Source organism: Cyrtonyx montezumae, unplaced genomic scaffold (genome assembly GCF_038088225.1).
Source record: "Cyrtonyx montezumae isolate F1298 unplaced genomic scaffold, pur_monq_1.0 scaffold_38, whole genome shotgun sequence".
Classification (NCBI taxonomy): Eukaryota; Metazoa; Chordata; class Aves; order Galliformes; family Odontophoridae; genus Cyrtonyx; species Cyrtonyx montezumae.
In genome coordinates this window covers 415526-424968 of record NW_027072043.1, presented here as the reverse complement: position 1 = coordinate 424968, position 9443 = coordinate 415526, and positions in this window count along the sequence as shown.

Sequence of the window (9443 nt, the reverse complement as noted above, 5' to 3'; positions counted from 1 at the left end):
ATCAAGTGATGAATGGGGAGCAAGGAATCCCTGTTGGTGCGGTACTGCCGTCTGTGCACCGTTTTTGTAGCGATAGGTACCTGTTGCTCCTCCACATGTAGCAACCCCACAACAGACGGATCTTCTGACAGGCCAGGTAAAACAGACAGCTGCTGAATGTTGTCTGCATCTACAGCAGCTATTCCAAAAGCCCATTGGTATCCCTTGGGATCCTTGAAATGTCCCCTTCTGAGATAGTCAATACCGAGTATGCATGGAGCCCCCTGTCCAGTCACTATGGGATGCTTCTGCCAGGTTTTACCGGTGAGGCTTATTTCTGCCTCCAACACAGACAGTTCCTGAGAACCCCCAGTCACTCCAGAAATACGAATCAACTCTGTCCCTTTATAACTCGAGGGCATCAGAGTGCACTGTGCACCAGTGTCCACCAGTGCCTTATCTCTTTGTGGCTCTAATGTGCCAGGCCATCTAATCCACACAGTCCAATACACTCTATTATCCCTTTCCCTCCCCTGGCTGAGGGCAGGGCCCCTCTATTGGTTACCTGCAGTGACGGGAGCAATTTCATTGGTGGCTGATCTCTGCTGCAGTTCTCTCACCCGTGCTCGCAGTGCAGGAGTGGGTTTTTTATGCCACTTCCTCGTGTCCTCTCCGTTTTCTCGTAAGAAGCTCCACATGGCCGCACGTGACATGATGTTACTGCCGTCATTTGCTCGTGCAGAGGGGCGGTTGCCTTTGGTGGCCGAGACTTTCAACAGTTTGATCAATTGCTTCATCAGATTCTTTGCGTCATGCTCGTCTTCATCAGGTGTTTCCAATACTGACACAGGTTCATCCCTATTCATCAGTAATGACAGTCCCTCCAGTATAGTTTTCTTCATCTCACCTACTTCTTCTGCTACTATAGCTGCAATGGAAGCACGTGATGGTGGAAGCTGTTGTTCAAAGTTTTGGAGTGTAATAGTCAATTCATAAACTGGGAGTCTTCTGTCTTGACCCTCGAATCTATGGAACATTGCTACCAGTGTACTTGCGTACCTCTCTGGTGCTGTTTTTGAGAACTTGTGATATACATCAGGTGTGCACCTTACTCTCTCAGAATCACGGTCCTGGTGTGGATTGTTAGGGACGAAATTGGGATCATACAGCATCTCTACTACGGCTGTTTCTCTCAAAAATTGGATGCCTTTCTCCACGGTGTTCCATCTTTCCACCTTAGGCTCCAGATCATCTTTGTAAGGGTATCTATCCTTTACAGCCACTAGTACTCGTTCCCAGAGGGTAGCGACTCCATTCAGACATCTGCCAATTCCTCTGTCGATAGCTGGGTCTCGGGCAATGCTTGCCAGTTGGCGGGCTTCGCTGCCATCTAGGGACACGCTGCTGGCACCGTTGTCCCAATACCGCAGCAACCAGGTGACAGTAGATTCACCCGAGCGCCGTACAAACTCCTTTCTTGAACCTTGGATTTCAGTCATCTTTAGGGGCCGACGAGTAGTGGTAACAGTGACTCCATCATCATCGCTGTCTTCTCCATGTCTCTCACTTTTCTTAGTGGCCTTTCTAGGTGGTGGTGGTGGTGGTGCTGAGGAGGGCCCCTCGCCTGGATCTTCCTCTTTTTTTCTCTGCTTCTTCTTTCCGTTCTAGGCGCGAGGACGGCCGTGTCCATTTCTGGCCTTCCACAGGGGCAACCGACACTGATACCGGTGCTTCCTGTGATTGGTCAGGTCTAACTTGGAGGTTTTCGTTTTTGCTTTGGACCTTGGTTTGGAAACCATTTCTCTCCAGAATATCAATTATAGCTCGATAAGCACAAGCCAGACCCCAAACAATCCATTCCTTCTCAGATCGTCCTGAGTCCCATGACTCCTTACCTAAACACTCAGTGAATTTCTCAGGGTCCCACAGGTGCTCAAGATCAAAATTGCATAACACCGGGGGTCCCCACGCTTCTAATTTCTTTCCTAATTTTTTCCACCTTCCCTGCCATTCAACACTCTCTGGTTTTGAGGAACGCTCCCTCCACATGATGTAAATTACTATTGCAGAGAGTGCATGCAGAAAAACAGATAACACAGTTGCCAGGCTGACATCCTGAATATAGGTAAAGACCTGAAAAGAGTAACTGGAAACCATTCCAAATGCTGCATAATCTGTCACGTTAGCCAGGGTGTTTAGGCAGGAGGCATGTAACCCCCTCAGCACACTAAAGTAGCTGTATATATACATTGCTCCGGTGCTGAACACGAGGAGCTTAAAAAGAAGCCAGCATGCTGTAAGGTACATGAAAAACCTTAGTCCACTCTGCACCAGATTTACAATGGAGTGCCAGTACTGCACTGCCCGCATTCTCCACCAATAATTGTCACGGTGTTGTCCGTGACAGTGACCCAAGGGAAACCGAGAAGGGAGAGGGGAGAGAAAAAGAAACTCCGTCAGTGGCCGCGCGGCCGCCCGAGCAGAGCCGCGCTCCGGGAGGGGGAGGGGGAAACGGCGGGAAGAGATGGGTCTACAAGAAAACAACGGCACGATCTGAGAAGGAACGGTAACTTTACTAAATCTAATAAAATTGAACAATTGAGAGAGAGAGATAAAAATTTCCAACCCAAAAGCTGTGAGCTTACGTTAAGGAGGACCTGCAGGGGAAGCACACGTGCTGAACCTCCACGGCAGCCCAGAGCAACGCGCCCAGACCGAGCGCCGCCTGCATCCGGTGCGGAGCTCCGCCCCTCCCCTCTGCTGCTCCCCCAGCATTAACTCCTTCACTGCTGCATGATGCTCTGATGTGGAATACCGGCATCAAAACCACAAAACCACAACAGATTCCCAGTGTGCCCTGGTGGATGCCCTGCTGGACTTGTGAGATTCGGATCTCGTCGAGGCTCGGAGAATTTCAAAGCTCGGAGAAGTCCTCTAGATGCCACTGTGATGCGGCACGAAGCTGACGTGGAGGCACACAGAAGGTTCTGGAACCCGCCTTGGATGCGAGTTTTTCCAAACACTATTCCTAATAGCGGGAAACACTGGGCATTTCTCCAGCTTCAGCTCCGTGGAAGAGCTCTGCTCTTCATTCTGTATCTGTGCGTGACCTATGTGCTAGGGCTCGGGCTACGTGGATGCCTCAGTTCCACAGAAAACCAGGTAGTAGCTGGGCGGGCTTTAAGGTTCCTTCCTTCAAGAGTCCACCAGCTCCCGCACTCTCCCTCTTCGTATTTGATTCATTGGCTTCGATTCCAATTCAATGGTGCTATACCGTTTTCTTTGGCATTCGGTGTCTTATTTCAGAAGTGAGTTCTCCTCCTCCGATCGTTGCCGCTGCCGTTGCGATGCGGGATTTGGGGAAAAGGGGAAGGAGGGAACGTGCAGTGAAGGTGGGGGGTTAAGGGCAGAGGTGGGAAAATGCGGGAGTGATGCTCCGGCTTATTTCCAGCTGAGTTAAACTCTCCTGCATGCAGAGATCTGTGGGAGAGTGCCAGAAGTGCTGTACCAAAGCATCTTCACTTCCTCCATTTTGACTTGATCTGTTTTACTCATTTGCGATAAAAAAAACGAAGCAAAGAAACCAACCCTAAATAAATAAATAAATAAGAAAATAAATTCTTATTTTTAAATAAATTCTTATTATATAATATAAAATAAATTATATATATAAAATAAATTCTTATTATTAAATCTCAGGACGAGAGGGAATGGCCACAAGTTGCGCCAGGGAAGATTTAGATTAGACCTCAGGAAGCATTTCTTTTCTGAAAGAGTGGTCAGGCACTGGAATGGCCTGCCTAGGGAGGTGGTTGAGGCACCATCCCTAGCGCTGTTCAAGAAGCGTTTAGATGAGGTGCTAAAGGACTTAATTTAGTAGTTGGGTAGAGATAGTGATAGGAGGATGGTTGGACTAGATGATCTTATAGGTCCTTTCCAACCTTATGAACTTATGAACTTATGAACTTATGAAATAACAGCACAACTTTTCTTTCTGGATTTGATTTAATTCTATGCTCGGTTGTGTCCAAATGGTAGGTTTTACTATCCCCACTCACACAAGAAACCTCAGCTGTAATTCTGAGGGCTGCTCTGAAAGTAATGCCTCCTACTCTGTGATGTCGGCCCACAGCTCCAAAAGCAGACGGTGGTGGCGTGGCAGTAAACAGTGAACCTCTCCAGTCGTATTCCATTCCATTTTGTTGCTGATCTTTATGAAATAGTGCTGTTGTGCTCCTTATGTCCATGATAGTTTCTTTAGCAATAAATAGGAGCCAGGAAGGCAGAAGGAAAGAGGTGTGGGACGGACAGAGGGGAGATTTGGGGTGGGGGAGAGAGTAAAAGCGGGATGTGGCAGAAACGAGCTCCGGGAGTAGGGAATGGAGAGAGCCGGGATGGAAAGAGGGGAGGTTTGGGGTGGGAGAGGGGGGACCTGAGGGCGAGGTGGGGAAGAGGAGCGATGGGAGGCAGCAAAGAGGAAGAAGGAGGAATCTGCAGTGAGAGAGGATAGCACCGGGAATAGGGAAAGGGGAGAGCCACAGCGGGAGAGCTGGGAATGGGGATCGGGTTATAGGGATGGGGAGAGAGTTCAGGGCTGGAGGAAAGGGGAGAGCCGGGGTGGGAGAGCGGAGCAGTGCAGTGGGAGAAGGGAGCTCCGGGAACAGGGGACTGGGAGAGCTGGGAAAGGAAGCGGGGCGGTTTGGGGTGAGAGAGTGGGGCACCGGGACTACGGAACGGGGTCTCGGAAATTGGGAAGGAGCACTGGGGTGGCAGTGGTGAGAAATGAGATGAGAAAAGCTCCTTTTATTTTTTAATTCTTATTATATTTTATATTTTTATTTCTTTGGGGTTTTTAATATATTATTAATTTGGTTTTATTTTAAGGCAAGTTGCAAGTGTCTTTAACAATTCCTGTGCTCTGTGACTCTTCTCATCCTGGAGCTGAGTTTCAGGCCGTCAGCCCACCTCCTCCAGCGGTGCCTGCGGCTCAGGTTGTGCTCCTTCTGCCCTCGGGCTGTGTTTGGTTCTCGTTCTGTTTGCATCCTGCTGCTGCTCGCTGAACTTTCCGAGCTCTTGCGTGAAGAAAGCCAGCTGTAGCATGAAAACAGACCGCTCCCCTTCACACGCAACCTGAGTTTGCTCACTCACCCGGTGCTACTGCTGTCACTGCTGAGCGTGGGTACTGAGCTGTTGCACCTTCTCCTGGAGGAAGCAGATCTGCCAGTGGAATAGAGGGGTGTTATGGTTTTATGATTTTTGTTGTATTGTTGATATTCCACATCATAACATCATGTGGTGTATTGGGAGTTAGAGAGTTAATGCTCCAGCTCTGTGGATCGTCGATTGTTCTGGGTGTACCTGTCTCAGAAGAGAAGAACTGCATTCCCCAGAGGACTTTGCAATGCTTTGCATTTGTACATATTTCCGCCCAGAGGGAAAGATAAAAACTGTCTGCGGTCACGGGACTCTCTCTTCCCTTCGGGACTGAGCTCGGCAGTGGGTGTTTGTTGCAGCCGTCCGCCTTCAGCGTTAGCGTAAGGCCTTCGCTTTATCGGACACTCTCTCTCTTTCTCATTTTATTTGATTCATTTGCCTCAATTCCAATTATATTATATTATATTGTGTTATTTTCCTTTCTGATATCTTATTTAGTAAATTAGCTTTCCTCCTCAGATCATTGCTGCTGTTTTGTTCTTAGGCCCATCTCCCTTCTCCTTTTTCCCTTTTACCCCCTCCCCCTTCTCTGGGGTGTGGGCCCGTGGTTCCCCTGCCTCAATTGTCACGGTACCGGGTCAAACTGTCCCGCAAACCGGTGACATTTTTGGCGCCCAACGTGGGGCAAAACTAGCTGCCTTATCCGGACAGAGACATACTTTAGATTGAATCTCTGTCCTTTGTTTAGAAGCTTATCTGTACTGCAGGTCCTGTACGGCAAAACACGACCTTGAAGTCCAGGCGTACTGCCAGTTCTTCTGGGATATTTGTAAACTTTTGGGGTGCTGTCAGCTTGTTTGAGTAAAAGAAAAAAAAATGTTTTTACTGTTTCTGTTAAAACTGCCCTTACAGGGATTGTATTTCATTGCTTTTTCCCTTTTAATGCTCAAAACGTACTGGAACTTGGTTAAGCTTGCCATTCTGATTCATGGAGTCTGGTCCCTATATGACAAACTAAAGATGTGATGGAGGCACCTGCCATATACCTGGGCACCCCGGCTAATGTAACAGACGATACCATGTTAACAAACCAAAAAAAATTTGAATGGGTGTCCAGGTTCTCCTCTCAGTTCCTTATGAATTTTCAAGATTACAGCTTAGGGACTATGATAACGATGGGGATATCAGTCCTCCTGAATGTATCCCTTATAATGGCACTTTACACCATGCGGAGGAAGCTTTTCCCAGAAACAGAGAATGCTGAATGGCAGGGAAAGTGGAGAGTTTTAGGAAAGAAATTAGAAGCATGGGGTCCCCCGGTGCCATGGGATTTTACTCCTGAACACTTGCAGGATCCTGAGGAGCTAGGCCTGTATCTGAGGAATGGGTGTTGCGGCTCAGAAAGATCTGAGGAGGAACAGCTTATCTGGGGCTTGGCTTATGCTTACCGAGGCAAAATATACTGTTCTGGAGAGAGAGTGTCCAAACTGAGGCTCAGACCAAAGAGGAAAACCTCCCAGGCACATCTGACAAGCCAGAGAAAGCACCGGTAACAAAGTCTTTTGCCCCGGTAGAAGGCCAGAAATGGAAACGTGTGTCCTCACGCCTAGAACGCAAAGAAGAGGTGGCAAAAGAAGAGGAAGATCCAGGCGAGGGGGAGGCCTCAACACCACCACCAAGAAAGGCAACAAAGAAAAGTGAGAGGCATGGACATAGTGATGATGAGGATGATGAGAGAGTCAAAGTTACCACGTTTTGTCGACCCAGAAAATGTCTGAGATCCAAGGCTCAAGAAAGGAGTTTATTCGACGTCCGGATGAGAGTATTGTCACTTGGTTGCTTCGGTGTTGGGACAACGGGGCCCTTGACTGTAACGAAGCTCGCCAACTAGGAAACATTGCCCGTGATCCGGCTGTCGACAGAGGGATCAGCAGGTATATGGATGGAATCGCCAGCCTCTGGCAATGAATGTTAGTAGCTGTGAGGGAAAGATATCCCTACAAGAGTGACCTGGCACCTCAAGTGAAAAGATGGAAAACTGTTGAGGAAGGCATCCAGTATTTGAGAGAAACAGCTGTGGCGGAAATGCTGTATGATCCACGTTTGATCCTGAAGATCGGGACCATGATCCGGAGAAAGTAAGGAGTACACCCGAAATATGTCAGAAGCTTTCAAAAACAGCACCAGAAAGGTACGCCGGTACACTAGTGACAACGTTCAACAGATATGAGGACCAAGACAGAAAACCCCCAGTTTTTGAACTGATTCTTACACTTCAAAACTTTGAACAAAAATTTCCGCCATCACACGCTTCCATTTCAGCCATATCAAGGTTAGAAGGACAGATGGAAGTCGTGTTAGAGAAAGTATCCCGACTGATTGATAGGGTTGAAAAGATTGCAGCTTTCAGAAGCAAACGCCGTCCTGCTCGAGCAAATGACAGCACTCACTTCACTAACTTCATGTCACGCACGGCTCTGTGGAGTTACTTACGTGAAAATGGAGAAGATATGAAGGAATGGCATCAAAAACCCACCCCTGCACTGCAAGCACGGGTGAGAGAATTACAACACAGACCAACGACCAGTGAAGTTGTTCCTGTCACTGCAGGTAACCAATAGAGTGGACCTACCCTCAGCCAGAGGAGGGAGAGGGAAAATTGACTGTATTGGACTGTGTGGACTCCGTGTCCTGGCACATTAGAGCCACAAAGATATAAGGCACTGGTGGACACTGGTGCACAGTGTACTCTAATGCCTTCGAGTTATAAAGGGACAGAACTGATCTATCTCTCTGGAGTGACAAGGGGCTCTCAGGAATTTTCCGTGTTGGAGGTAGTAATAAGCCTCACCGGTAAAACCTGGCAGAAGCATCCCATAGTGACTGGACAGGGGGCTCCATGCATACTCGGTATTGACTATCTCAGAAGGGGACATTTCAAGGATCCCAAGGGGTACCGATAAGCTTTTGGGATAGCTGCTGTAGATGCAGACAACATTCAGCAGCTGTCTGTTTTACCTGGCCTGTCAGAAGATCCGTCTGTTGTGGGGGTACAGAAAGTGAAAGAGCAGCAGGTACCTATCGCTACAAAAACAGTGCACAGACGGCAGTACCGCACCAACAGGGATTCCTTGCTCCCCATTCATAACTCGATCCGTCAGCTAGAGAGCCAGGGAGTGATCAGCAAGACTCACTCACCTTTGAACAGCCCCATATGGCCGGTGCGTAAAGCCAGTGGAGAATGGAGGCTGACGGTAGATTACCGTGGCCTGAATGAAGTCACACCCCCACTGAGTGCTGCTGTGCCGGACATCTTACAACTCCAGTACAAACTGGAGTCAAAAGCAGCCAAGTGGTATGCCACCACGGACATTTCTAATGCCTTCATTTCAATTCCTCTGGCCACAGAGTGCAGACCACAGTTTGCCTTCACCTGGAGGGGTGTGCAATACACCTGGAACCGTTTGCGCCAGGGATGGAAGCACAGCCCGACCATTTGCCATGGGTTGATTCAAACTGCATTGGAGCAGGGTGGTGCTCCTGAGCAATTAAAATACATTGATGATATCACTGTGTGGGGCAATACAGCAGGGGAAGTTTTTGAGAAAGGAGAGAGAATAATCCAGATCCTTCTGCAAGCTGGCTTTGCTATCAAGCGAAGCAAAGTGAAAGGGCCTGCACAGGAAATTCAGTTCCTAGGTATAAAGTGACAAGATGGACGTCGTCACATCCCTACAGATATGACTGAAAAAATTACTGCCATGTCTCCACCCACCAGTAAGACAGAGACCCAAGCTTTTTTGGGTGTAGTGGGCTTTTGGAGAATGCATGTTCCAAACTACAGTCTCATTGTGAGCCCTCTCTATCGGGTGACAAGGAAGAAGAATGATTTTGTGTGGGGCCCTGAGCAGCAGCAGGCTTTGAGCAAATTAAGCAGGAGATAGCCCGTGCCGTGGCCCTGGGGCCAGTGCGGACGGGACAGGATGTAAAGAACATCCTCTACACTGCTGCTGGAAAGGAAGGTCCCACTTGGAGTTTGTGGCAAAGAGCTCCTGGAGAGACCCGAGGCCGACCCCTGGGATTCTGGAGTCGGGCGTACAGGGGGTCTGAGGAGCGCTACACTCCAACTGAGAAGGAAATCTTAGCCGCGTACGAGGGGGTTCGAGCTGCTTCCCAAGTAATCGGTACTGAAACGCAGCTGCTCCTGGTACCTCAACTGCCAGTGCTGAGCTGGATGTTCAAAGGAAAGTTTCCCTCCACCCATCATGCTACTGATGCCACTTGGAGTAAATGGGTTGCGTTGATTACAC